This window comes from Kogia breviceps, chromosome 15, assembly GCF_026419965.1.
Source record: "Kogia breviceps isolate mKogBre1 chromosome 15, mKogBre1 haplotype 1, whole genome shotgun sequence".
NCBI lineage: Eukaryota > Metazoa > Chordata > Mammalia > Artiodactyla > Physeteridae > Kogia > Kogia breviceps.
This window is the reverse complement of record NC_081324.1, coordinates 53,605,747-53,633,416: the sequence shown is the minus strand read 5'-3', so window position 1 is coordinate 53,633,416 and position 27,670 is coordinate 53,605,747. Positions and strand designations below refer to the sequence as shown.

Below are 27,670 nucleotides of genomic sequence, written 5' to 3'. Positions count from 1 at the left end.
TGCCAGCTGTAACTCACTTTCTAGTTGTTTGACCTTGAGTAATTCACTGAATCTATCTGAGATTCATTCATGCATTCATTCATTCATCCATCCATTCAACAAATACTTGCAGAATGTCTTTTCTGAGTCAGGCACTCAAAGTACTGTGTTAGCACTGAAAACATCAGGGTAGATAAAATAAATGTCCCACCCTCGAAAAGTTCCGTAGTGTGAGAGCTGGAGGCATTTGATAGGAAAATTCATGTTTGAAGTCAAAAGTTGTAAATGCTGGATCATCAGGGACCTTTATCTCCTATATGCTATTCCTGCACAAACCCTCAACTTTTGGCCCTGGTAGCATTCTATCTGAACACACATTTGGGGCCCTGAAACTCTGCCTAAGCCATCGTCTTCCCTTTGAGGAATGCCTTTATGGAATTGTCTTTCCCAATTATGTCCCACTACCTTTTCAGAGCTCTTTTTAACTGCCTCACCATACTCAGATCTTCCTCTAACTGAGAATTCCCAAAGATTTTCTTCTTTATGCTCTTCGTTAGTGTGTATCAAATATGAGCTATTATTCATCTTTGTATATAATATTCTAGTTGTTAAGCTTCTACAAGCAGCATATAATTTGATATTTCTTTGTTTCATTGAGTACACTAAGCATTTCTTTTGTGTGTGTGTGTGTGTGTGTGGTACGCGGGCCTCTCACTGTTGTGGCCTCTCCTGTTGCGGAGCACAGGCTCCGGACGCGCAGGCTCAGCGGCCATGACTCATGGGCCCAGCCGCTCCACGGCATGTGGGATCTTCTCAGACCGGGCCACGAACCTGTGTCCCCTGCATCGGCAGGCGGATTCTCAACCACTGCGCCACCAGGGAAGCCCTAAGCATTTCTTGAGTAACAATGACTTGCTACTATTGACTCAGTAAAAGAAACTGGAAAATCGTTTCATTTTGATGCCCTGATTTTTCATAAGCTACGCAGTGAAGAAAACACTTAAAATGGAAATTTTGTGTAAAATATTATTGGTTTCCAAGTGGGAAAAAAAGACCAAATAAATTTAAAATATCATAATTTGTTTACAGTCATTATGGCAATAAGTAAATTAATCAACATCTATTACTGAAATTAAATATCTCCTGTTCATGACAAATATGCAAAAGTAGTCCTTTATATAAGGATTCTAATCTTATTCTAATCTTATTTAATGAATAATAAAAGTCTAAACTTTGAAAAAGGCCTAAGCCATATATAAGTTGCAGTTAAAAGTTATTGATAGTGGTTAAGGACCTGAGTTCTCTAAGGAAAAGGGCAGGACTGGGAGCACCTTTTTCATTTGTGGAGGCAGGGGAGAAAAGTGATTATGACTCAGACTCAGAGTAAAATAGTGATGCCACTTGTTATAACTGCACACATTTGGACACATAAGCTTTGCTAAGTCTTAGTTTCTTTAAAATTCATCAATTAAAATTTTAGCCTTGGGAATTCCCTGGCAGTCCAGTGATTAAGACTCGGTGCTCTCACTGCCATGGGCCTGGGTTTGACACCTGGTGGGGGGAGTAAGATCCCACAGGCCACATGGCGTGGCCAAAAAAAAAAAAAGAATAAGAATTTTAATCTCTATCTTCTTACTTGGTATAAAATGAAAAGGATATTCATCACAAAAGAATACTTCTAACTCTCTGGAGATTTTAGCTTCATTTATACCTAAATTTATAGGATTGTTGTGAGGGATTAAATGGGTTAAGATGATGTAAAGTACAGGAAATGTGCCTGGCACTTAGTAACTGTGAAATTAATGATATCTGCCTTAGAAAATAAATGGCCAGAAAGCTTGTATGTGGCTAGACCCATTACATTTTTCATACTGGTTCCGTGTTATTCCTACTGGGCTAAAATCTCTGTTAAATGTGTTCTTCCTATGTCTTGAAGTTTATAATCTGATTTTTCCAAAATAGTTTTTATAATTTAAAAAAGTTTATTTATTATTTATTTTGGCTGCGGCTGGTCTTAGTTGTGGCATGCTGACTCTTACTTGCAGCATGTGGGCTTCTTAGTTGCGGCATGCGAACTCTTAGTTGCAGCAGTCACGTGGGGTCTAGTTCCCCGACCAGGGATTGAACCTGGGCCCCTTTGCATTGGGAGTGTGGAGTCTTACCCACTGGATCACAAAGGAAATCTAGGTTTTATAAGTTTGAAGTTCATTTCTTATTTTATGCTTTATACAAATGCTTTTTCTTTATGTTACTTACCTTCTTTGTGGGGATCATTATCTCAAGCCTTGCTCCAAGAATAGGATTATAGTTGTTGTTGTTGTTGTTTTGTTTAACTCAACATGGGGTCTCCATTCCTCTTTAAGTTTCACAATTAATTTGCAAAATTCTATCTAAATAGCTACATTGTTCCTGGCCCATTAGGCATTAGCTGCAGGATTTAAGTTTAACAATTCATAGCAAAGCAGTAAAAAGGAAATGTGAAAAATGTGTATGTGACTGCAAATATAAAGCAAATAGTCAAGATTTGAACTGAACCAAAGATAAAAGAATAAAAATCCCTGTGTTTAAACTAAATCTTCTAAATATTCTGTATTAGTAAAACATAGATCCTATAGCAGATAGAAGCTAAAAAATGGAAATGTCTGGGTAAACATGTTACATTTATTTCAAATAATCACAACAGCAAAAACCATACTAAATACATATATGCTGTGTACAGAGGTGCATTGAGGGAGGGGCAACACTTCAGAGCTGGATAGTGGGGAAAAACTACCAGGCTTGGCTCAAAGAATCTGGGATTTAACTCAAGCCAGATCATTTAATACCAAATTATCTTAAATGAGTTTCAGTTTTTAAAAAGTAGAGGACTTCCCTGGCAGCACAGTGGTTAAGAATCCACCTGCCAATGCAGGGGATATGGGTTCGAGCCCTCATCCAGGAAGATCCCACATGCTGCAGAGCAGCTAAGCTCGTGCACCACAACTACTGACCCTGCTCTCTAGAACCCATGAGCCACAACTCCTGAGCCCGTGAGCCATAACTACTGAGCCCATGTGCCACAACTACTGAAGCCCACACACCTAGAGCCCATGCACTGCAACAAGAGAAGCCACCACAATGCGAAGCCCGCACACTGCAATGAAGAGTAGCCCCCGCTCGCCACAACTTAGAGAAAGCCCACATGCAGTAAGGAAGACCCAATGCAGCCAAAAATAAATACATAAATAAATAAATAAATTTCTTAAAAAAAGGATCTACTGCCAGTGCAGGGAACATGAGTTCGATCCCTTGTCCGGGAAGATACCACATGCCATGGAGCAACTAAACCCATGTGCCACAACTACTGAGCCCACACACCATAACTACTGAGCCCATGCACTGCAACTACTGAAGCCTGCATGCCTAGAGCCCATGCTCCACAACAAGAGAAGCCACTGCAAAGAGAAAGAAACCCACGCACCGCAATGAAGAATAGCCCCCACTCAACACAACTAGAGAAAGACCAACTCATTTATGATAAAAACTCTCCAGAAAGTAGGCATAGAGGGAACTTACCTCAACATAATAAAGGCCACATATGACAAACCCACAGCCAGCATCGTTCCCAATGATGAAAAACTGAAACCATTTCTTCTAAAATCAGGAACAATACAAGGATGCCCACTCTCACCACTATTATTCAACATAGTTTTGGAAGTTTTAGCCACAGCCACCAGAGAAGAAAAAGAAATAAAAGGAATACAAATCGGAAAAGAAGAAGTAAAGCTGTCACTGTTTGCAGATGACATGACACTATACATAGAGAATCCTAAAAATGCTACCAGAAAACTACTAGAGCTAATCAGTGAATTTGGTAAAGTAGCAGGATACAAAATTAATGCACAGAAATCTCTTGCATTCCTATACACTAATGATGAAAAATCTGAAAGAGAAATTAAGGAAACACTCCCATTTACCATTGCAACAAAAAGAATAAAATACCTAGGAATAAACCTACCTAAGGAGACAAAAGACCTGTATGCAGAAAACTATAAGACACTGATGAAAGAATTTAAAGATGTTACAAACAGGTGGAGAGATGTATCACATTCTTGGATTAGAAGACTCAACATTGTGAAAATGACTCTACTAACCAAAGCAATCTATAGATTCAATGCAATCCCTATCAAACTACCAATGACATTTTTCACAGAACTAGAACAAAAAATTTCACACTTTGCATGGCAACACAAAAGACCCTGAATAGCCAAAGCAATCTTGAGAAAGAAAAACGGAGCTGGAGGAATCAGGCTCCCTGACTTTAGACTATACTACAAAGCTACAGTAATCAAGACAGTATGGTACTGGCACAAAAACAGAAATATAGATCAATGGAACAGGATAGAAAGCCCAGCGATAAACCCAAGCACATATGGTCAGAGATAAACCCACGCACATATGGTCACCTTATCTTTGATAAAGGAGGCAAGAATATAAAAAGGAGAAAAGACAGCCTCTTCAATAAGTGGTGCTGGGAAAACTGGACAACTACATGTAAAAGAATGAAATTAGAACACTCCCTAACACCATACACAAAAATAAACTCAAAATAGATTAAAGACCTAAATGTAAGGTCAGACACTATAAAACTCTTAGAGGAAAACATAGGCAGAACACTCTATGACATAAATCACAGCAAGATCCTTTTTGACCCACCTCCTAGAGAAATGGAAATAAAAACGAAAAAAAAAATGGCACCTAATGAAACTTAAAGGCTTTTGCACAGCAAAGGAAACCATAAACAAGACAAAAAGACAACCCTCAAAATGAGAGAAAATATTTGCAAATGAAGCAACTGCAAAGGATTAATCTCCAAAATATACAAGCAGCTCATGCAGCTCAATATCAAAAAAACAAACAACCTAATCCCAAAATGGGAAGATCTAAATAGACATTTCTCCAAAGAAGATATACAGATTGCCAACAAACACATGAAAGGATGCTCAACATCACTAATCATTAGAGAAATACAAATCAAAACTATAATGAGGTATCACCTCACACCGGTCAGAATGGCCATCAACAAAAAAATCTACAAACAATAAATGCTGGAGAGGGTGTGGAGAAAAGGGAACCCTCCTGCACTGTTGGTGGGAATGTAAATTGATACAGCCACTATGGAGAACAGTATGAAGGTTCCTTAAAAAACTAAAATTAGAACTCCCATATGACCCAGCAATCCCACTACTGGGCATATACCCTGAGAAAACCATAATTCAAAAAGAGTCATGTACCACAATGTTCATTGCAGCACTACTTTCAATAGCTAGGACATGGAAGCAACCTAAGTGTCCATCAACAGATGAATGGATAAAGAAGATGTGACACATATATACAATGGAATATTACTCAGCCATAAAAAGAAACGAAATTTAGTTATTTGTAGTGAGGTGGATGGACCTAGAGTCTGTCATACAGAGTGAAGTAAGTCAGAAAGAGAAAAACAAATACTGTATGCTAACATATATATGGAATCTTAAAAAAAAAAAAAAGGTTCTGAAGAACCTAGGGACAGGACAGGAATAAAGACACAGATGTAGAGAATGGACTTGAGGACACAGGGAGGGGGGAAGGGTAAGCTGGGATGAAGTGAGAGAGTAGCATTGACATATATACACTGCCAAATGTAACATAGATAGCTAGTGGGAAGCAGCTGCATTGCACAGGGAGATCAGCTCAGTGCTTTGTGACTACCTAGAGGGGTGGGATGGGGAGGGTGGGAGGGAGACTCATGAGGGAGGGGATATGGGAACATATGTATACATATAGCTGATTCACTTTGTTATACGGCAGAAACTAACACAACATTGTAAAGCAATTATACTTCAATAAAGATGTTTAAAAAAGAGAGAGAGAGAAAGCCCATGTGCAGCAACAAAGACCCAACGCAGCTAAAAATAAATAAATAATTAATTTAAAATAAATAAGATAAAAAGTAGAGTAGGGACTTCCCTGGTGGTCCAGTGGTTAAGACTCTGCACTCCCAATGCAGGGGGTGGGGCGTCTGGGTTTAATCCCTGGTGAGGGAACTAGATCCTGCATGAAGCAATGAAGACCCAGCGTGCTGAAACAAAGACCCAGCGCAGCCAAATAAATAAATAAATACTTTTTAAAAAAGAAAATAAAAAGTGGAGTAATCTCACAAACTGTGGTGAAGACCATTTAAATCAGCATATAAATCAGGGCAAAAGTCTAGTAAAAACAAACACTTAACAAATGATGGTTTCCAATTTTTATTGCCAAGAGATTGGAGTCATCTTGAGAAGCTGGGACCGTGTCAAAATAATTTTGTGTTTGTTGAATTAGTAGAAGAGTGAGTATGTGTGTGTGTCACAGGATACAGCTATCATCAAGAAGAAGAAAGATAGGAAGACAGAACTTGACCTTTGCTGTTACTGTTTTCATTGCATTGACTTCAGTGCTTCATCTAAATTCTGCTTCTTATTTCTCAGGCTTCTTATGATCTTTTGCCTTCCTGGGGAGCTAATTAGAACAATTCTGATCTGAGGAAAAATACTAGATATTTTTGTGGCCAAATTCAACTGAACTAAAGTTGAACAACTCGTTATTTCAATAGAATATAGCAAAGGAATTATAGGAGCTTTATTCTTAGGGGAAGATTCTTTATTGCAGAAACACCTCTGTTTGTATTTAAGTGAAAAGTTTCTACTACTCAGCCAAAATCTTGGGATCTACAAAGGGCATTAAGAAGAGAATTGATGGGGCTTCCCTGGTGGCGCAGTGGTTGAGAGTCCGCCTGCCTATGCAGGGGACGCGGGTTTGTGCCCCGGTCTGGGAGGATCCCACATGCCGCGGAGCGGCTGGGCCCGTGAGCCATGGCCGCTGAGCCTGCGCGTCCGGAGCCTGTGCTCCGCAACGGGAGAGGCCACAACAGTGAGAGGCCCGCGTACCGCAAAAAAAAAAAAATTATTGCCAGAATTCTAGATAGAATGATATAGTGGTTAAAAGTGGCGGCTCTAAAATTAAGCTACTTGGGTTCAATTACCAGCTTTACCACTTCTAGCTGTATGTTTTTGTCTTAATTATTAATTTCTCTTCCCCACATTTTCTTTGCCTATAAAATGGGAAGGATCATAATGATTATACTGCTTCATAGTTTGCAGTAAGGATTGGAGATTTTGCTGCTACCAAGCTGAACAGTGTAAATTGACAGAATTTTATAAGAGGGAGATTACAAATCAGCTAACTTTTTTATTGTAACCAACAGTGGAAAATAAAAACATATTTTACATCATGACTCCTTATGTATTCTCATATAAGGGAAATAAGAGTTTGGCAAAATAATACTTATATGCAATACACTCAGATATTTGTTTCTTTTTCTTTTTTTTAAGATGCTGGTTGCCCTCCACTAAATAGATTTTGCCACTCACTAAGGATTGCAAACCATGGTGTAAAAAGCATTGTTCTAATAAAACCCCTTCACTTTACAGTGGAAAAACTAAAGTTTTAAGAACCTGGGAAACTTACTTAAGATTATATAGCTAAGAAACGTGATACATCACATTAATAGAATGAAGGATAAAAATTATATGATCTTCTCAATAGATACAGAAAAAGCATTTGACAAAATTCAACCCCCTTCATGATCAAAGCTCTCAAGAAATTGAGTGTAGAAGGAACATACCTCACATAATATAAACTATATCTAAGAAACTCATAGCTAATATCACACTCAATAGTGAAAAGTGAAAAGCTTTTCCTGTAAAATCAGGAATGAGACAAAAGTGCCCACTCTCACAATTCCTATTCAACCTAGTCCTGGAACTCCTAGTCAGAAACATCAGGCAAGAAAAAGAGATAAATGTAATTCTAGTGGAAAGAGGAGAATAGTGGGACAAGTGACTATCCATTTAGAAAAAAAAAGAAAAATAAGATTGCTACTTCATGTCCTACAACATCAAACAAATTCAAATGGACTAAATTTTTTAATGCAAAAAAAAATCACAAAAATACTAGGAAAAAATATATAAATAATTTTAGGTTGGAAAGGAAATTTTAAGACTGGTGATTTAAAAGAAACCAAAAAGGAAGAGATTGATAAATGGAATAAAATATTTCTCAAGTTCTCTGTATTAAAAGAAAACCTACAAATAAAGTTAAATGGCACATGAAAACTTGGGGGAAATGTTGCCATCATTTATGAAAAATGAAGAATTCAAAATCTCAAAATAGGACACTTATAAATTCATAAAGACAATCACACCTAAATGCAAAGTTGGTAAATGACAATTCACAAAATTAGAAATATGAATGGCCAATAAATTTACACAAAATCTTCAAGAGAAATTTTTCTTTCTCCAAACGGATAGTCAGTTGTCCCAGTATCCTACTCTTTCCATTGCAAATTACATAATGGCATTTATTTCCCTACATTTATGTACTTTATACTTCTTCCTTTGATCTAGTCTATGTAGCATAAATGGTGTTTGATGTGCTAACTCACCTTACTGTGGTAATCATTTCACAATATATACAGGTATCAAAATCATCACCTTGCAAGCCTTAAACTTACACAATGTTATGTGTCAATTATACCTCGATAAAGCTGGGGAAAAAAGATTACATAGTTACAGAAGGGCATACAATTCTGGAACCAGAATTTTCTTTTAATCAAGATACAATTTACATGCCACAAAATTCACCCCTTAAAGTGTACAATTCAGTGGTTTTTAGTTTATTCACAAAGTTGTGCAACCATTACCACTATCTGATTCCAGGATACTTTCTTCACCCCTAAAGAAACCCCATGTCCAGGACTTCCCTGGTGGCACAGTGGTTAGGAATCCACCTGCCAATGCAGGAGACACGGGTTCAATCCCTGGTCCAGGAAGATCCCACATGCCGTGGAGCAACTAAGCCCGTGCGCCACAACTGCTGAAGCCCGCACACCTAGAGCCTGTGCTCCGCAACAAGAGAAGCCACCGAAATGAGAAGCCCGCGCACCGCAAAGAAGAATAGGCCCTGCTCGCCACAACTAGAGAGAGCCCGCATGCAGCAACGAAGACCCAACACAGCCATAAATAAATAAACAAATAATTTTTAAAAAGTGAAAATACAGCCCACAGAATGGGAGAACATTCCTGCAAATCATTATGTCTCATAAGGCACTTGTATCCAGAATGTACAAAGAATAATTACAGCTCAATAATAAAAATAAATGACAAATTAAAAAAAAAAAAAAGAAATCCCATATCCACTAGCAGTTGGACCAGAATTAGTATTTATCTCCAGTCCAAACATCTTTCCACTGTCATAGCTTTCTATCTTCTTAAGGAACGTAAAACTTAGTAAGTGTTTATATGTCTAAATGACCAAACTTATCAAATACTTCCTAGGACTTTATGTAATTCTGTGCTATTTACCATCTTAAGATTTTATATAAATTTCTGTATTCTTTGGGAGGTTTCTGGCTTTCTTGTTTTTTTACTTTCTACCAGGTTCTTGAGGGTACATGACAAACACTTAGGAACTAATCCTATGTACTCTAAACAGACTCAGGAAATGCTTTGTTCTTTGGATGTATAGCTCATCATCTCAAAGGAAATGAGACTGGTGATTTTTAAAGAGAATATGTGAGGCTTGGAGACTTTGACAAAAGGAGGAATTTTTTTTTTCTGTTTCAAGGTTTTCAAATAAAATCCACAACTAGACAATAGGTCCTTAAGAGGGCTAAGGAAAATCTAAATATTTTCCTGAACAGAAGTTCAAATAAATTTTAAAAGGGACTTACTATAATATAAACAGAATTTCCAGTCTGGTTTTCAACAAAACATCCATTCCTTGGTCTCCAGCTCTGCTTCTATTTTAACTTGTTGGAATTAATTTTACGTGAAATGAGCGTGAGTGCCAATTTTCTATTTTATGTCAAAATTACCAGGTGTCCAAAAAAAAAAAAAAATCTCTACTTTGAAGTTAGTCACATTTGGATTATTTAAATAGCATCCTCTTTAGTGTGAGTCATTGTACACTCTGATTCTTCTTTGCATGGCTGTTGATTCTTTAGTAAACATGCTTTCAAATATTCAGAAGGACATAGGCCCACAGGAATTAATGACCAGAACTCAGGGCTCAAAAATTTGAAATGGTTGTAGATTAGTCCACTATAAAGAAATGAAAATGATGATAATAACAATAAAGCTAAAAGATAATTTTAAAAAATAGTGGCTAGCTCTTTTAAGCAAAACAAAAAAATTTTTTAAATTAAATTAGGTATAAAGTATAAAAACTGATTGTATTAGTCTCCAATGAATATCCAAAAGAAAACTACGTATTTTAACATTAAATTTGGTAGGATATTAATTCCTTTTTCCCTGAAAAAAAGTCCACAAATCTTTGAAAATCTATTAATATTTAATTTGTTGAATTTCAATACAAAGAAAGTATACTGCCATTAATTTTCCAATCCTTCAAGTTAATAAAGTCATAAGATCTCTTTTAATACAGCATCAACTGAAATATACAGAATTTGTCAGGAGATAGTCTATGAATGCTTTACGAATGAATGAATCAGCTGATTTTTAAAATATTAAACAACCTTACCTAGTTTGGGTTACTAGCTGTTTGACTCTAATCACTGAGTTATGTTACCATGGAAGGCTTAACTGCAGTTACCTAGCCTTGGCAGATTAAAATATAAAACTTAACATTCATTTAACCTACATACTTTTTATTTGGCCAGGTAATTATATATGCTGTACATATAGTCATTTCTCAAATATTTGGTTCTTCAAGTGAAGACCATGGTTCGAGGGAGGTGTCATTGGAAGACTGCCTTGATAGATGCCAAATACTAACCTCCAGAAAATTAATATTCAATTCATAGTTTTTTCTGAATTGAATTCATTCTTTATAGGTTAATCTCATGCATCTTTTAAGTTTGTCCCCAACTCTTTCTTAGAGATACAAGATTATACATTAAAGAATTTCCTATAAAATTTGTAGAATCCTACATTTCTTATTTATATTTCCTAATTATAAAGGCAGTTTACCAATTTTAATTATTTTAGAATTTGGAGAAACAAATGCTGTTTTACATAGTCACTGAAATACATTTAAAAAATAATTTCTTTTCTGCAATGGGATCCAATCTGCAAATGGGAATACTACTACTAACCTCCAGAGTGATTATGAGGATTCAGTGAATGACTCAGGTAAAGCACCTGGCATATGGTAAGGGCTCAATAAGAGACAGCCATGGTTTTTACAACCCTGGTATCGGTGTTGCAATCAAATTAATTCATTCACATGACCTAAGACATTTCATCAAAGCATAGATATTGTGTTAGATATTTGTTATGTAAGATATTCCCCTAGAAAGAAGAGCAATTAAGTAGCTATGTCAAGTACTCAAAAGCCTTCTTCATATACAAGTAAAAGAAGCGTAAATACACTTTGCTAAAGAATTAAAAGTGCATTATGGTGTACATCATATAACAAGATCTTGTCAGATTTTAATTGCTCAGATACAATGCAAAAAATAATTATCTATACCACTGAAAGTACAAAAAGAAAGCCTAGCTTTAAAACAATGTTGAAAGAGTTTTTCAAAGACATAGATTCATTCCAAACGTATTTCTAAACCCCAACTGCAGTGTTAGCTTGCAAAATATCTAATAAAAAAAGAGTTCCCTGATTCCAGTCCTTTATGTTTCATGATCTGATGTTAGTTAATTTAAGAGATAGGAGCATGACTGATTTATAGTTTCTTTCCTAAACCTTTGATGTAGGTAAACATTCTAACTTCTTGCCTTTAAGCAGAGTTATGTTCTACTTTTTATAACCCATTTGTAAAGATTTCCAGGAAGTAGCAATCTGGTAGCAATTTCGGCCGTGTTTATACTCACTGTCAGAAACACTGACCACACATCAGCTTAATGTATCAGGTCAAACACTTGGGAATGGCTACAGGACTTGCACATGCAGATCTTGGGAGGAAATTATAAGCCTATAGGGCAGAGGTATCAAATGGGTTTCAACATCTAACATCAACTTCAGGTGTTTGCTGCCTGAATCGTCATGTTGAGAAGGATTCTGAGGATGGAGGTAGTGCTCTGGGAGAAAGGGTAGATGCCTGCTGTGATGTAAAAGCAATGACTGGACTTCCCTGGTGGCATAGTGGTTAAGAATCCACCTGCCAATGCAGGGGACACAGGTTTGATCCCTGGTCTGGGAAGGTCCCACATGCCTCAGAGCAACTAAGCCCATGCGCCACAACTACTGAGCCGGCGCTCTAGAGCTCGCAAGCACAACTACTGAGCCCGCATGCAGCAACTACTGAAGCCTGCACACAGAGCCTGTGCTCCGCAACAAGAGAAGCCACCACAATGAGAAGCCCGCGCACTGCAACGAAGACCCAACACAGCCAAAAATAAATTAAAAAATTTAAAAAAAAAAAAAAAGCAATGACTGCCTCTGGCAGCTGGAGGAGGAACTGATTTGCCAGCTGTGTTCTACTCTTGGGGTCTTACAGGAGGCTCAAGGCAACTAGAGTTGGCATTGGGGTCCTACAAGCTCTTATCCCCAGAAAAGCTTCTCACTATGCATCTGCTTCACCCTCTCCCTGAAAACGAGCTCCCCTCAGCCCTCACCCACCCCCACTGTGTGCAGGGGGCAGGAGGTGCTGCCCTCACAGCACTTGAGTTTACTGTCAGCAGTATGAGTAAGTAGCAGAAACTAACAGTGGCTCATAGTTGCAAAGAACAGGTCTCTACTTAATTTAAGCAGAAAGAGAATTTAATTTTGGAAGTTCAGAGAATGAACAGGAGGATTGGTGGAGCAGGCTCAGGCAGGAACCAAGGGAGGTGGGGCAGAGTCCAGGTCCTGCCATAGGGATGGTCTGCTTAGGATGCAGGCACCAGTAGCACTGGACACTTGCTACTCCTGGACCCTCCCTACCCCTGGACACTCACCTTATGCCACGGGACCCTGAACTCCACCACACCATCATGAATAACCTGAGTCACCTTTGTGTCACTCCCTCAAAATTCCAAATTCCAAGCTGGAGCCTGAGAGTAGGGGGTACTCAGATCAAAGGGCTACACTCCGGCTATTGGGAGAGGATTGGTTCTCAGAGTAGAGGACCTTGGGTTAAACAGACACCCTCAAAAGGTGTCCACTGCATGCTATATTCTGCAAGGGGGACAGCATGTGAGAAGATGCCAAGTGCCATCCAGCTTAGAAACTGCTGTCACAGAACAGTGATGAACCAAGCTGAGAGCAGGAAAGTCTGAAGTGATGGCGAAGGCTATCTAGGAACAGGCAGAGTGGTAGCCGGGGAGCTAGAGCTGCTGACACTAGTAGGGACTTTGCTAGGTATAACAGGCCTGGGACAAAACTACAGGAGAACTAGGAAGAACTGAAGTCAGAAAAATAAACCTAGATGACGCCGAAGTGGATTCCAACAGCAAAGACTAGATTTCCAACAAATAGTCCCGGAGCTGTGGAGGCACACCAGGCACAGGGTGGAAATCTAAGATTGTAGACCAGGCAGGCAATAAGTTAGACACTGGAGAGAGCAACAAAACAGGGCAAAACAATGGGCCGGATTTGCTGCAGCTCACATAAGATCGCTGTTTCTTGTATCTATTCATTGTAGGAGGTGTCCTTACACATCCAGTGGATTGCTTCTCTTAGACAGACCTTGCCCAGGTGAGCACCAGTCCTGGAGGTGATGAAGGCATCAGAAATTGTACGGCACCTCACCACAGAGCTTGGCACAACAAGCCTAACATTCAAGGATGGATACTTGCCTTTTGCTTGATTTTTCCCTATCTTTGCTTAGAGGGCTCCTCATATCTGCCCTAATTGGCCAGGTGGAGGAGGCAAGGCTGAGGTGGTGTAGATAACCCAAGGCACCGTGACTTAAGGAGATCCAAGCTTTGAATGGTTATGGTGGAGGGGGTGGGAGGTGGGGGGGATGGGGTGGTAGTGAGGATAGTCATTAAAGAGCAGAGGCCAGTGCCTGCACCCTGTTTAGGACTGCAGGCTCTCTAGTTACCAGGAAGAGAAAATCATCATCACAGCCTCAGTGATGCAAGCAGCAACAGCAGCAGATGACTGACACAGGCGGGAGAGGTTTATTCCACACACAACCACTTCCTGGCAAAATCACATGTTGCAGGGTGAGAGGGAGTGGGCCCCAATGAAACTCCAAATCCTTCAGACTTTCCATCAGTCAAACAATTGTAAGCATTAATAAACTTACATAAACGATGTGTTTCACTTTTGCAGGGACTTAACCTATTTCACTAATTTATTTCAAGTTTTCCCCTAGCTTTTTCATCCAGCAGACTCACCCAGGGATCCCATGATTTAGGTTCCTTATCACTCCTTAACCCATACATACCAGACCTCCCTGCTGTGTGGTAGGGACACAGGGGGTGTGCTTCTTCATTTGTCCTTTTCACAAATGAACAGATTTTCACTTGAAAGCAATTTCTATTATACCAAACTCAGTGAGGCTTTAGAGATTCTCTTTGTCCCGTTTGTTTGTTTTTTAAAATTTATTTATTTAATTTATTTATTTTTGGCTGCATTGCGTCTTCCTTGCTGCACACGGGCTTTATCTAGTTGTGGCGAGCAGGGCCTACTCTTCCTTGCGGTGCACGGTCTTCTCATTGCGATGGCTTCTCTTGTTGCAGAGCATGGACTCTAGGTACGCGGGCTCAGTAGTTGTGACACACGGGCTTAGCTGCTCTGTGGCATGTGGGATCTTCCTGGACCAGGGCTCGAACCCGTGTCCCCTGCATTGGCAGGTGGATTTTTAACCACCAAGCCACCAGGGAAGCCCTCGTTTGTTTTAAATACACCTGAAGATAAGTGAGACTCCAGATTGAAAAGTCTCCAGAATATTTACAGACTGAAGCTTGATGTTGTTAGACAAATATTCCAAAAGAGAAAACAGGGAATGAAGTAATAAAAAGAATTAAAATGAGGGTTAAAGGAAGAAAAGTGAAGATAAGTGAGTATAACAAAACATGTAGGATTTTCACACCCTCTCCCATCTTTAAAACTCCATACAGAACATCTTCAAAGCCACTTCATCCCTTGAACTGGAGCAAACTAGTATTTTTGAGTTGGTTTTTTTGAGGCTGAGAGTTTAGGACAAAACAATACTATCTCTATTTTACATAGAAGTTTAGAAAAGTAGCAGCTCAAGGAATTTATTTTCTAGTTTAAAAAAAAAAGCTAAATATAAATTTACATGAAAATTTTAATGCCCAAGACAGTCAAAGGGCAAATGAAGTTTTAGCAGCTAAATCATATAAAGCACGATGTTACCTTTTAGTTAATGTGAATGCCTATGCCTACCTCTGGCTCATTTAGTGAGCTGAAAATTTTTTCTTTTCAAACCCTTATATGCATTTCCTAAGTTTCTAGAATACCAGAATACTGACACATATGATTGTAGCATTTCGTATTTGTCGAAGATGATTCTGAATTTCGCTAAAAACCACAAAGGAAACCAACAGTCCCAACATTAATAGTTCTGATAACCCCACCAAAGAGGAAATACGAAGAGGAAGTTACTCTGAGAGTCTGTCAGGGCAGAAGTGATTTCAGCAAAAGACACGCAGTATTCAGCCCTTCTGGACACTGACTGAACCTAATTTTTTCCCAGTTCCTTCTGGGCCCTCTTCTGCTTCAGCGACCGGCTGCAAGGCCAGTAGGAAAGGTGCTTGGATTCAGATGAGCAGGATTCTAGTTGTGGCTGCTCCACGTTCGTTGGGGTGGCAGCCTCAGTTTCCACAGCTGTCAAACGGGACAATAATACCTGCCCCAGTTCCTCCGATGGGACGTTGCCAGCATCGCCTAAGAACACGCTGTCCCAAGACAAGCCAAAGCCACCACTACTGGGAGAGTCGCCAACAAAACTCGGCTTCGGTTCCCTCTCCCGGCAAGGCTGGTTCGACCTACAGTCAACAGGAAGCTCCTGGGGCTGGGACAGGATCCCTGGATCGGAAGGAGGCCAGACGCGAGCGTTTCTGGACGGCGATCAGGCTGGTGATGAGGGTGTTAGTAACAGCCCCCTGGCTGGGCTGAGATTTTACTATCCACGACAAAGGGTGCGGAAGCATAGTACTGAAGAGCAAACAGCCAACCCCCCAAACTCCTGTACTCCCCCACGAAAACAAAGCCCTTGGCACTACAGAGAGCGGGGCGAAGGGAAAGGAGACAGGCCGAGGCACTCCACCCTATCTTCCGCGGGAGCCGAGCCGCAGGTTCCGCGCGTGGGGAGGGGGCGCTGTGGGCCTGCTTTCCGTGTGGAGAAGCGCCTCCTCCTCACGCCCCCTCAGCCTGCGCCGCCTCGGGAATCCGCCCCGGACCCCGCCGCCATGTTGGGTCGGGATTAGTGACTCAGTCTCGCCGCCGACCGGGACGGCTGGAGGGCGGCCCGCAACCCGAGGGGGCGCGCGCCGGCGTCGGAAGGCGGGTTCGCGGGAGCCCGGTCTGGCGCGGCACGAGTTCCGGTGAGCGGGCGGCCGCGCGCGCAGGTAGCGCGCCCCCGCCCCTACACGGGGGGGCGGGGCCGGGAGTGAGGGCGGGCACCGCGCGGGGAGGAGGTGGAGCGTGAGGCCGCGGGGTTGGGGAGCCCGGGAATTCCCTCCTGAAGTAGCGAGTTCCCGGCCGGCTGCGCCGTCGTCGCTGCCGCTCGGCGCCCGGGACGAGGAGGTGGAGGACGGAGAGGGCCCCGCGGGCCTCCCCTCCGCCCGCCGCCCCCTCCCCGCCACCCTTCCCCTCTGCTGCGGCGACTCATGTGAGCGCGGCTGGAGCGCAGGTAAGGACGCTTCGGGGCCCCGCGGACGGAGCAGGAGGCGGCCGACCCCAGCCCCGCAGCGCTAGGCCCGGAGCCTGCCCGCGCCGGAGGCGCCGCCGCTTCCCGTCGGCTCCGAGTCGGGAAGTTGGGGAGAAACTTCTCCCCTCCCCCGGCCCGGCTCGCCCGACGGGCGTGTGTCCTTCCCGGCGCTACCTGCTCGCCCTCTGCCTTGGTCTCCGCCCAGTCCATTCCTTCCCGGTCCCGCCCAAGTCCGACCTAAGGTCCTGGGAGCGCCGGACACCCGCACCCGCGTCTCTGAGGTAGTGCTGGCCGCCCGGCGAGGGCCGGCGAGGTTTCTTTTGGCCGAAGTAAGGGGAGGGAGCAGCGGCTCCTTCCCGTCCCCGGGGTCGGGGGTCTGCCTGTCGGCGGACGCGGGGTGGCAACTGTGCCGGGAAAGCGGGCGGGGGAGGGGGGGCGAGCGGGTGAGTCTCTCGCTTCTCTAGGTTTGATTGAAAACCGCAACATGTTAAAGTTTTCCTTTGTTTTGGGTTGGGGGTTGGGAAATATGCTGTTCAGCGTGCACTTTTAGTGTTATGATTCTCCGCCTCCCATTTGGTTCGGTTCTCTGTCCACATGTGTTACAGAAAATTTTGTTTTAATGTGTGTTTTTCTTCTTGATAATTGCTTCCAGCTTTTGCTTTATTGGGTACGGGGCAACGTTGTTTTAAGAAGCTCTTAGAAAATCAAATCCGATGTAGGGTAGGGACTGCTTTAATTTTTGTCTGTAGTGGGTGGGACCCAACATGGTTTGGATTTGGTAGAATTATTTTCTGCTTCATTAATTAAAACAGGCACGGCATAACACACGGTCTGACGATTTATAAATTGTTAGAGAAATGAAAAGCTGAGTCTCCACTGGAATCAAACTTTATGTTCAAGCCATTTATTATGTGTATATGTTCCCACCGGAATGTGTGTTCACATAGATGATCTCATATATACATGTGTATGATAGTGGTATACTCATGCATTGCAACTGCAGGATTGCAGTGGCAAAGTTAACTTGATAATTCTAAGTGTGTTTAAACCATCCTGTTAAATTAGCTGTGTTTAAATTACACGCTAAGGAAAATGTTACTAAATAGGTACTTGTGACTATAGGCATTTAAGGCAAAGTATGTGGTAAATCTAATGCATTAACTAGCACAATGGTTGGCACGCAGTGGACAGGAAACATTTTGAATGGACAGGTAATGAAGGAGTGTCTTATTATTAAAGCCAAGGATCTTGTATGTGTCACATGTGATTTTCATCTGTTGTTCTGTAAGAAAGTTATATTTAATTATTTATGTTTTGTTCTGTTTTTAGTAATATATTAGACCCCTGCCATAGTTGACCCTTTAAGAAAAGGAAGTGTAATTGTATTTTAATTTTTGGACGTTAGCTAAACCTCAGTGGAGATTTTGAATGCTGGTTGACAATTCATTGGGTCCTAAATTTGAAAAAAAACAAATGACTTTGATCTGAATCTAAGTACAAGACAGTTCACATTCATGTTTCCAGGATAAAGTATAAAAGGGCTCTTAAAATATGTACTCTGCCGTAACCACCATAATGTTATAATAGCTTTAATTTTGCAGTACGTTTTTGCTGACTTCATAAACCACAAAATTGACTCCTTTCTGTTCAACCGAAAGTGAAATTACAGCCTTGACCCATCTTCTGGGATAGGTGGAATTTGTTTTATGGCTGAAGTATTATATTAATACATGGTTCAAGTTTTTTTTTTTAATCAGTGAATTCTCAAGCTGAAAAATCAAAGTCCATGCAAATAAATCTCCTTCATGGTATGTAATGTTAAAAGAATAAATATTCTAAAACATAACAAGGACCCAGTGTAAATGAAATATTACCAACACATGCTTTAAGAGTTGTTTATGTGGAATTCAAATTTGCATCCTTTTAGGCAGTAAATAATTTATTAATGTAATTTTTCTTTATAAATTTGTTTCGCTCTTAATCTAGTGAGTCTGTTTAGCGTAGACGTTATTTATTATTAGTTTCTATTAGCATTATATTAAAAAAAGAAGCCTAACGCCAAAAATTTTTAAAGAGCAGTATTAAGGTCTGGTATCTAGGAATGCAAACTCGGGGGGTAAAACTATGTATTTTTTAAAAACCTGCAAGGAAGTGATTTCTGTAAAAGTAAAGGTAAAAGAGGAGAGAGGAGGCTGTGATTGGGACCTGGCTCCTGAAGTGGTGGCAAAGTTCTTTAACCTGATGGTGGTATAGTTAAAGCGTATAGTTCATTAAGCCGTGATTGCTTTTCTGTGTCTGTGTTTTACTTTATGTGAAACTTTTTTTTTTTTCCTTTTTAAAGAAGCCTGTGTGTAATGTAGGTGTTTCGCTAAAGGACTTAGTATTTGGTGACTGACTTTAGAATACTGCTGGGCTGCCCTTTGCAAACAGGATTAGACCTATTAAACCATAACTGGGAAATACCAGCTGGTGTATGTAACTACTTTCACAGGTAAATAACATATGTTAATTATGTTAATATTTTGAGGAAAGACACCAGGTTTAACTAACTTCAAAGCCTCTTCAGTTTTGTATGATGTACATGACAAATAGTAGGTAATCAAAATATATTTATTAAACTAGGGAAGTTCTATCATCAAATATAAAATATGCCCTATTTTTCAGAAGATTATGGTAACATGACAGTTAAGACTCAAAATTTAACTATGGCATCAAGGTAATAAGTCTTTCATCCATTTTCAGTTTTCTGGAACAATAATAATTTAGATTGGTAATTTCAGCCTGCGATTTGCTATTCTTAAGGATGTCTTAAAATTCTCAGCATAAAATAAGTTTTCATTTACTCAGACTTTATGAAGATGTGCCATATAGCACCTAAAGAAATGGTGTTTTGTTTCAAATGACATGGTGTTGGAGTTTCCAAAATGCTGTGAACCGCTGCCTTATGCTACTTTACTTGCTTTGTGTAATGGCTTTCTGTGTTAGTTGTTGGTGTGGTTGCTTTGCATTGTGGTAATGTAGAGCTGAAGAGGAGATCATGGCTGTACCAAGTTCTTATATCACAGGAACTTTCAGTTATGTTACAAAGGTGATGTTTGTGGTGCTGGCTTTGTTGTGTGAATATTTACAGGAAGTTTTAGTTAAGATCTTCCCTTGTTCAGAGCCCTACATGGCTTAGGTCACCTTCAGTTCACGTTTAAACAGGTCTGTAATACAAATACAAGTTCCTCTAGCGAGGTACAACTGCTTTTCTTTAAGGGAAATCATCTGTTCCTGTTAAAGTACCTTGGTATCTGATTGGTAGTGTGTGCGGCGGTTTGTGTGGCTATGGTAGGGTATGTAGTCTCTCTTTTCTTCCTCTCAGCTGCTCTGGCGCCACAATTAGCCTGCCTATTGCTCAGCTACAGCTGCTGGGTGATTATGAACCATCCAGCTCCTGTCTAAACTCACAGGCAGATTTAGCAAAAGGAGCTGGAGTAACAACAGAGGGTGAAAGAGAAGAGCCAGTGCCGCTGCCAGGATCATTTTAACGTGTCTGTGTGCCAAGGAATCGTTGGCTGCTGCAGCGCCACTGTTGTCTTGGAACTAGCAGACTTGATAGCAACACATCCTGATCTGGGTTAGGTTTACCTGGTGTTATTCTTTAAGATCTTGAAGCTCACTCCAGGAAAGAAAGGGAATCCTGTAACTTCAGAGTACAGGATAATGTACAGTGAGGTTACTGATGGGCTGAGCTATGCCTCTGCTCCCCTCCACCGCCCCCTAACCCGGAACAGCGGTGCCCTTCAGTTTCCCTAATTTGAGTATATATGTGATTTCAGGTTCTCTGAAGCGTATACCATATACTCTGTGCTGTTTTAACCCGTGTCTCTTCGAAGTGCTGCTGCTGTTACTGTTGATTGGCGAGTGGCAGAGCTGATATGCAGGTTCTTTGGACTCCCTGCTTTTCTTCCAGGAAGTGGAAGACCTTCAAAAGGGATTATTTCTAGAACTAGCTGCACATGGCATATCCCCTGTGACTGCTGGAGGTTTGCAAGTAGGAACCCTAGGAAGATGGACATCAACAAACGCAGATACAGCATCAGCTCTATATGGCAAGCCCCAGACTGGAAGAGGCCGCAGGCAAATTTTGCTCCTTCTGAAATGTTGCTCAGTGTGCCAAGCAAAGAGCAGCAGCATCTTGTCCTCTCGTTTACCACTACCGTTGGAAAATCTAGACAATTCCTATTGCTAGTTCTGGCTTTGGAATTTAGTGGTTCAGGATTTGGCTAATTTGGGATGGGGAATAAAGAGTATTGGGAGAAGTAGCTCTCAAACTGGTATAAACAGAAAGAAGGAAGAAGTATGGAAGACTGTATACACTTGAACATTAACAAGTACACATTGTTATCATGGCACATACTTAACAATACATTGGTGTGTTGACCCCTCTTCTCTGTGCTCCCACAGAACGCTGGTATCAAAGCACATTTCTCCTTGCATTCTAATTATTTCTTTCCATGACTGTGATATACTTGACGTAGTACTCACTGTGGCAAGGAACTGTTTTATATGAATCTTTGAGAACAGTCCCTAGTAGAATAAATCCTTTTGAGTTGTATTCAGGGATGTGGTTCTGTGTATATTTATATGAGTTTATATATACAGACTTTCCCTACACACAACATGTTTTTAAGGTATACCTGTAGTAAAATTTTACAAAAGTAGCTTAGTACTTTTTCAGAAGCTGATGTTAAAACAAGTTCTTTAGATCTTTAACCCTCAAAAGTTTTGGTCTAGAAAATGATTTTATAAAACTGTTTAAAAAATTTAAACTTTAAATGTGAACTTAAAGGTCATTTTGATATTTCTAACATAAACTGGAAACTCTTTGTAGTTGAAGTTATACTAGTTTCTAGTAAGGTTTATTTTAAATAAGTGTTTTTTTACTATTTTAGTGAATGTTGAAAGCCCAAGATTCTAGATTGTAAAAAAAAAAGTACATCTGGGGGACTTCCCAGGTGGTCTGATGGTTAAGACTCCATGCTTCCATTGCAGGGGGTGCAGGTTTGATCTCTAGTCAAAGAACGGGGATCCTGGTGCCACGCAGTGCAGCCAAAAATTAAAAAAATTTTTTTTGGGGGGGAGTATCCTATCATGGTATTAGTGACAGTCAGTATTCTAATTGTGATAATATTCGTATATTCCAAGGACAAAAAGAAATCCTTGTTTTCTTGATGTAATCTGTGAAAGAATGCATAGGTCATAGGGCATGTCTGCTGAATTTTTGGTGGGGGTGGAGGCAGGAAGTACTGGGAGGAAAAGACTGACCACTGAAACCTAAAGATTGTCTGGTTTCAGCCTCTGTTCCTAACAATATATGTAGACCTTAGGTTTTCTTAAACTGATTAGAGGCTAGTCACTTCTCTAATTTTTTAATGTAACTTTTAGTTTCTTAGCATTAAGTAGAAATTGGGGTGGGGTGGAGAAAATTGGTGGCTTTTGTTTCATAAGTTAATACTTAAAACTGTTTCATGGCAAGTTTATTGATTTTCTTTTTTTTTTTTTTTTTGCTGTGTTGGGTCTTCACTGCTGTGCGGGCTGCTCTTCGTTGTGGTGCGTGGGCTTCTCTTGTTGCAGAGCACGGGCACCAGGCATGCGGGCTTCAGTAGTTGCAGCGCGAGGGCACAGGAGTTGTGGCTCATGGGCTCTAGATCGCAGGCTCAGTAGTTACTGTGCACGGGCTTAGTTGCTCCGTGGCATGTGGGATCTTCCTGGACCAGGGATCGAACCCGTGTCCCCTGCATTGGCGGGTGGATTCTCAACCACTGCGCCACCAGGGAAGTCCTAAGTTTATTGATTTCTTACATTTGTTCTGATGTAATTAGTATTTTCACATTATGGATACTCTTTAATTAATAGCAGTCAGGCATTTGAAAAGGAGCAGAGAAGGTAACATGGTGTAATAAGGACAAGACTAAAAGGTAGAAGACCATCTGGATTTTAATTCCACTTGTGACAGTGAAGAGCTATGTGGCCTTGGTCAATTCACTGAACTTCATAGGCCTCAGTTTCACCATTTGAAATGGGGGTACAGTTGGGCCAGATGTTTTCTAATATTCTTTCAGCCTTATTTAAATATGTGGCTCTACTGCAGTTGAAGTTTTTATATTGATAAAATTTTAAGGAAATGTTTTAGAGTCTAGAATTTGAAATACAATTAGATATCAGGTAAGTAAAAGTTAGGGTAAAAAACTGACCCACAGACTTGACCCTGGACTTTCTCAGGCAAATAAAGTGTATTCCATTCATTAAGTGGACATTTATTAAACCTGTGGTGCAACAAATACTATGCCAGTTTTGATGTTATAAAAATGATTGCAGCATGACTGCTGCCTTCTAGGAATTCACAGTTGGGTGGAACTGGATATAATTTTGAGGCTGTTATGATTTTTTTTTTTTCTTTTTCGGTATGTGGGCCCCTCACTGCTGTGGCCTCTCCCGCTGTGGAGCACAGGCTCTGGACGCGCAGGCTCAGCAGCCATGGCTCACGGGCCCAGCAGCTCCGCGGCATGTGGGATGCTCCCAGACCGGGGCACGAACCCGTGTCCCCTGCATCGGCAGGCGGACTCCCAACCACTGTGCCACCAGGGAATCCCTGTTATAAATTTTTTAGATTGATCTTTTTCGTGTGATAATCCATTAGAATACTTCTCTGATTTTTGATGGTGTTAGGGTGTGATACATCTGAAGCTTTAATAAATCCCTTTGTACTACATAGATTTAGCCTCAAGTAAATCGATTCAGTTCTCTAGGCAGGAAGACTTGATGTTTTTCTAGATGTTAGTTCATTACAGATACTTGTGACTCACATACACAGGCTCCACAACACCTATACAGAAGTTTTACTATAAGAAAACACATTTGAAAGCAAGGCTTTAAAAAAAAATTTCAGATTTATTTTGCAGTAAAATTAGAAAAGGACTGAATGATTCATTGAAGCACATAGTTGTGATGTCAGTTAACAGGTAGTCATGACTGGATGACAGCTTTGCTGCATTGTATTGGGAAAAGAGCCACTGACATTAAAACATCTTTTTTAATTGACAAAAGCGCAGACTAATTGTTTAGGATATTTTTCTTTAATACATGTAGTTAACGTTTAGAACAAAATAAGCATGGGCATTTGAAAATGGTTAGCTTTTTAAGGTTTGCATAATAGATTTTGTAGAAAGAAAGAGAAGGAAGAAAAAGAGAAGAAACTAAAACTGTAAGGTGGAAAATCAGTATATTTTTCCCAGAAAAAGTTCTTTTTGTAAGGTTAGCCTTTTTGGTTAGATTTCTGGGCAGCCCATTAGAGTTTACCTGTAAAAACCTAACATAAAGATATAACGGTGTTTCTGTGGTAAATATGTTCTGATTGATTTTAAGTTTTGTGTTTTTTTTTAATTTGCTGAGCTCTTTGAGCAAATGAAATACTTGGCCTACTAAATGCTCTGATCGTACAGTGGATAACCTGTAGCCTTGCCAGTGGTCTTTCCTCCCCACCTTCCCTGCTTTTCACTATTTAAAAATCACTGTTATGAGCTCCATATTAGGATGCTAGGACTCTGAGCTTAATTAAGGACAGAAGCTTCCCTAGTTCCTCCCACCTGCTTGCTAGGCAGTGTGAAACTTGCTTCCTACCCTGACCCAGTGTGAGAAATGGAAACAGGTCAAAAGATTGGGAATGAGAAACAAAAATGAGGAGAGTAGAAGAGGAAAAATGAGAAGTGGATGTAGTATGAAGTTTATAATTTTCATTTTTGTGTCCTTTTTTCTTTTTCCCACCCATTCACTCCTTCTGTTAGGTATTGGATAAAGACGGAAGGAAAACCTGTTTTATTTTTTATTTTTAGATTTTATTTATTTATTTATTTTTTTTTAAATTTTTTGGCTGCATCAGGTCTTAGTTGCAGCATGTGGGATCTTTCATTGCGGCGCAGGCTCTTTGTTTTGGCACGCGGGCTTTCTCTAGTTGTGGCATGTGGGCCTCAGAGCATGTGGGCTCTGTAGTTTGTGGCACACGGGCTCTCTCGTTGAGGCGCGTGAGCTCAGTAGTTGTGGTGTGGGGACTTAGTTGCCCTGCAGCATGTGGGATCTTAGTTCCCTGACCAGGGATTGAACCCCCATCCCCTGCATTGGAAGGCGGATTCTTTACCACTGGACCACTAGGGAAGTCCCAAGAAAGCCTGTTTTATGTCAGATGCTTTGCTATACATTCATATACATTTTCATGTTTAACTTAAATCTTTGAAAAGCATTCCAAAAACACAGGAATCATGCATAAGATAGGCTTTTATTACACACAAAGAAATTGAGGATCAGTAAGTATATGTAAGTTGCTAAGGTCACATGACTAATTGATGTGATTGAATAACTGACAGCAAGACTGTTTCCTATAAGACACTTTCCTTAGGGATAAGGAGCAATGATGGAAAGGGCGATTTTTTATCTTTTTCCTTCTTCCTTAAACTGTACATTTGTATCGGGCTGAGAATTTTCAACACTTACACTTTTCTTTTTAATGGAATTAACTTTGTGGTGCATATTTCATAATGGGTGTCGAGGTCAACTATTATATGAGCTAAAAAATTGGGTTATTATACTAACTAAACTGTAGCTACAGCCCACATTACAGAGACAGTGTTTGCATGTTTTTCCAATCAGCTTTTTTTTCCTATCTAAATTTAATTCATCAGGGAATTCCCTGGCGGTGCAGTGGTTAGGGCTCTACACTTTTACTGCAGAGGGCCCGGGTTCAATCCCTGGTCAGGGAACCAAGATCCCACAAGCCTCCCACAAGCTGTGTGGTGTAGCCAAAAAGAAAAAATTCGTCAAAGGAACAAAGGAACATGCAGAAGTGGGTTATTACTCTAACTCAACTGGAGTAAATGTGGTTCTTTTGTAAGTTAGGGTTTGTAAAGTATATATATAGTCTGTATGTATATAGTCAGCCTCCCCCCATATATATTTATATACATATATATAGTTGATGGTCAAATCAGTTTTCTACTGTGCAATATTGCCTTCTTTTTACTAAATATATGATTTATTCCTAGATGAGTTAGTAGAAATGGATGGAAACTCTGTATTGTCTAAATTGTCCTCCATCATGTTTCAGGCACATGCTGCAGAAAGAGAGCACACTTTCTGATTTGCTCTGTCAGTAGGATGGTGGTTTCCTGCACCTTGGTACAGACTCACCAACATTCAAAGCTGCACTTCCTTCTTAAGGAAATCCATTAGAATTCTTCCACATTGGCTCATTCTTTTATTTCTTTATTTAAAATTTTTATTACTTATTTTATTTTTTTGGCTGCGTTGGGTCTTCGTTGCTGCGCGTGGGCTTTTCTCCGGTTGCAGCCAGCGGGGACTCCTCTTCGTTGCGGTGCACAGGCTTCTCATTGTGGTGGCTTCTCTTGTTGCAGAGCATGGGCTCTAGGCATGCAGGCTTCAGTAGTTGTGGTGTGCAGGCCGAGTAGTTGTGGTGCACGGTCCTGGTTGCTCCGCGGCATGTGGGATCTTCCTGGACCAGGGCTCAAATCCATGTCCCCCGCATTGGCAGGTGGATTCTTAAGCACTGCGCCACCAGGGAAACCCTGGCTTGTCCTTTAAATCTTATTGTTCCATGAATTCCTCACTCTCTGCATGAAGAGTCTCATCTAAAGCTCTAAGTGGAAATTTTGTTTGCTACTCTTTTGCCACTGTGTCAAGTTCCATTGACAGTGATTTCCTTCACCACCTTAGAAGCCTTTTCTTCTTTGGCTTCCTTTTATTTCTTCCCTTGTATCTAAGAATGTACCCTTTGTCCTCTTATAAGCTGGAGCATTGTTTTCTATGGGAATACAGCTTGATTTTGTTGCATTATTATCCCACATAGAATATCCGCAGTACAACTCCACACATCACTGCCAACAGTTCCATCACTGCCTGTGTTTATTGAGTCTACATAAGGGTTAGCAGATAGGTTTTAAACTGTTGTGCCAGGGACTCCCCAGTGGTCCAGTGGTGAAGAGTCCACGCTCCCATTGCAGGGAGCACTGGTTCCATCCCTGGTTGGGGGAACTAGAATCCCGCATGCCATGCAGCACAGCCAAAAAATAAATAAATACCCTGTTGTGCCAACTCCGTGAGCTTAGAATGGCTTCCACTAGGTAAGCTCCATGAGGGTAGGGACCTTTATTTTGTTTACTGAAGTTATCCCAAGTATCTAGAACAACAGCACATAGTAGGCACGTATTAAATATTTTTAAAATATGGGCAAGTACAGCAGTTCGCTGGCAATATTTGCTTACCATGGGCATAGGAGAAAGGAGTGTCAGCAGCCAGCTTCTCACTGAAAACACATACAGTAAGTAACCTCAAGACTCCTTGGAGTGGCAGGCCCAGTGCTAAACAATGGCATTAATGCTCAGGATGAATTCAGATAAACACTGCTTGAGTCTGATGAAGAAACTGAGCTTCGATTTAGCAGTGACTCGTAAATGCTAAGGAGAAGTAAGAATAAGTGGGTTTCTTTTCTTTATATCATAGTCTCTAACTATATCTCTAGCAGCCATGCTTCTTAAAAACTCTAGCACACATCAGTTCCCCTTACACTGATTGAGTCATATGCTTGTATCTGGTTGTAGGTAGAACTGAGACAAATAGTCCTTGGCAGGGCAGCTACCTTCCAGTGACAGCTTTACACCATAGAAGAGGAGAAGGCATTTTTAATGGAAACGTAGCTGTCTCTGCCACAGAAGGGAACAGGAAGTAACCTAGTAGTTGAATGAGTTAGGTATATGGAAATACACTATTTCGTTGTATAAA

The 27,670-nt window shown here is 40.7% G+C and overlaps 1 protein-coding gene across 7 annotated transcripts in view; it reads left to right on the top strand.

The window, feature by feature from the left end:
- Positions 1 to 16,161: 16,161 nt before the first annotated feature.
- Positions 16,162 to 27,670, top strand: part of YES1 (YES proto-oncogene 1, Src family tyrosine kinase) — an 80,524-nt gene continuing 69,015 nt past the window's right edge. Inside the window, exons 1-2 of one of the 7 annotated variants that reach the window (XM_067014372.1) lie at positions 16,423 to 16,511; positions 19,179 to 19,328. The gene's annotated coding sequence lies outside the window, so the exon portion shown is untranslated. Of the gene's footprint in view, positions 16,536 to 16,575; positions 16,820 to 19,178; positions 19,329 to 27,670 lie in introns of those variants that run through there. The other 6 variants (XM_067014371.1, XM_067014369.1, XM_067014374.1 and 3 more) reach the window with 6 other exon arrangements.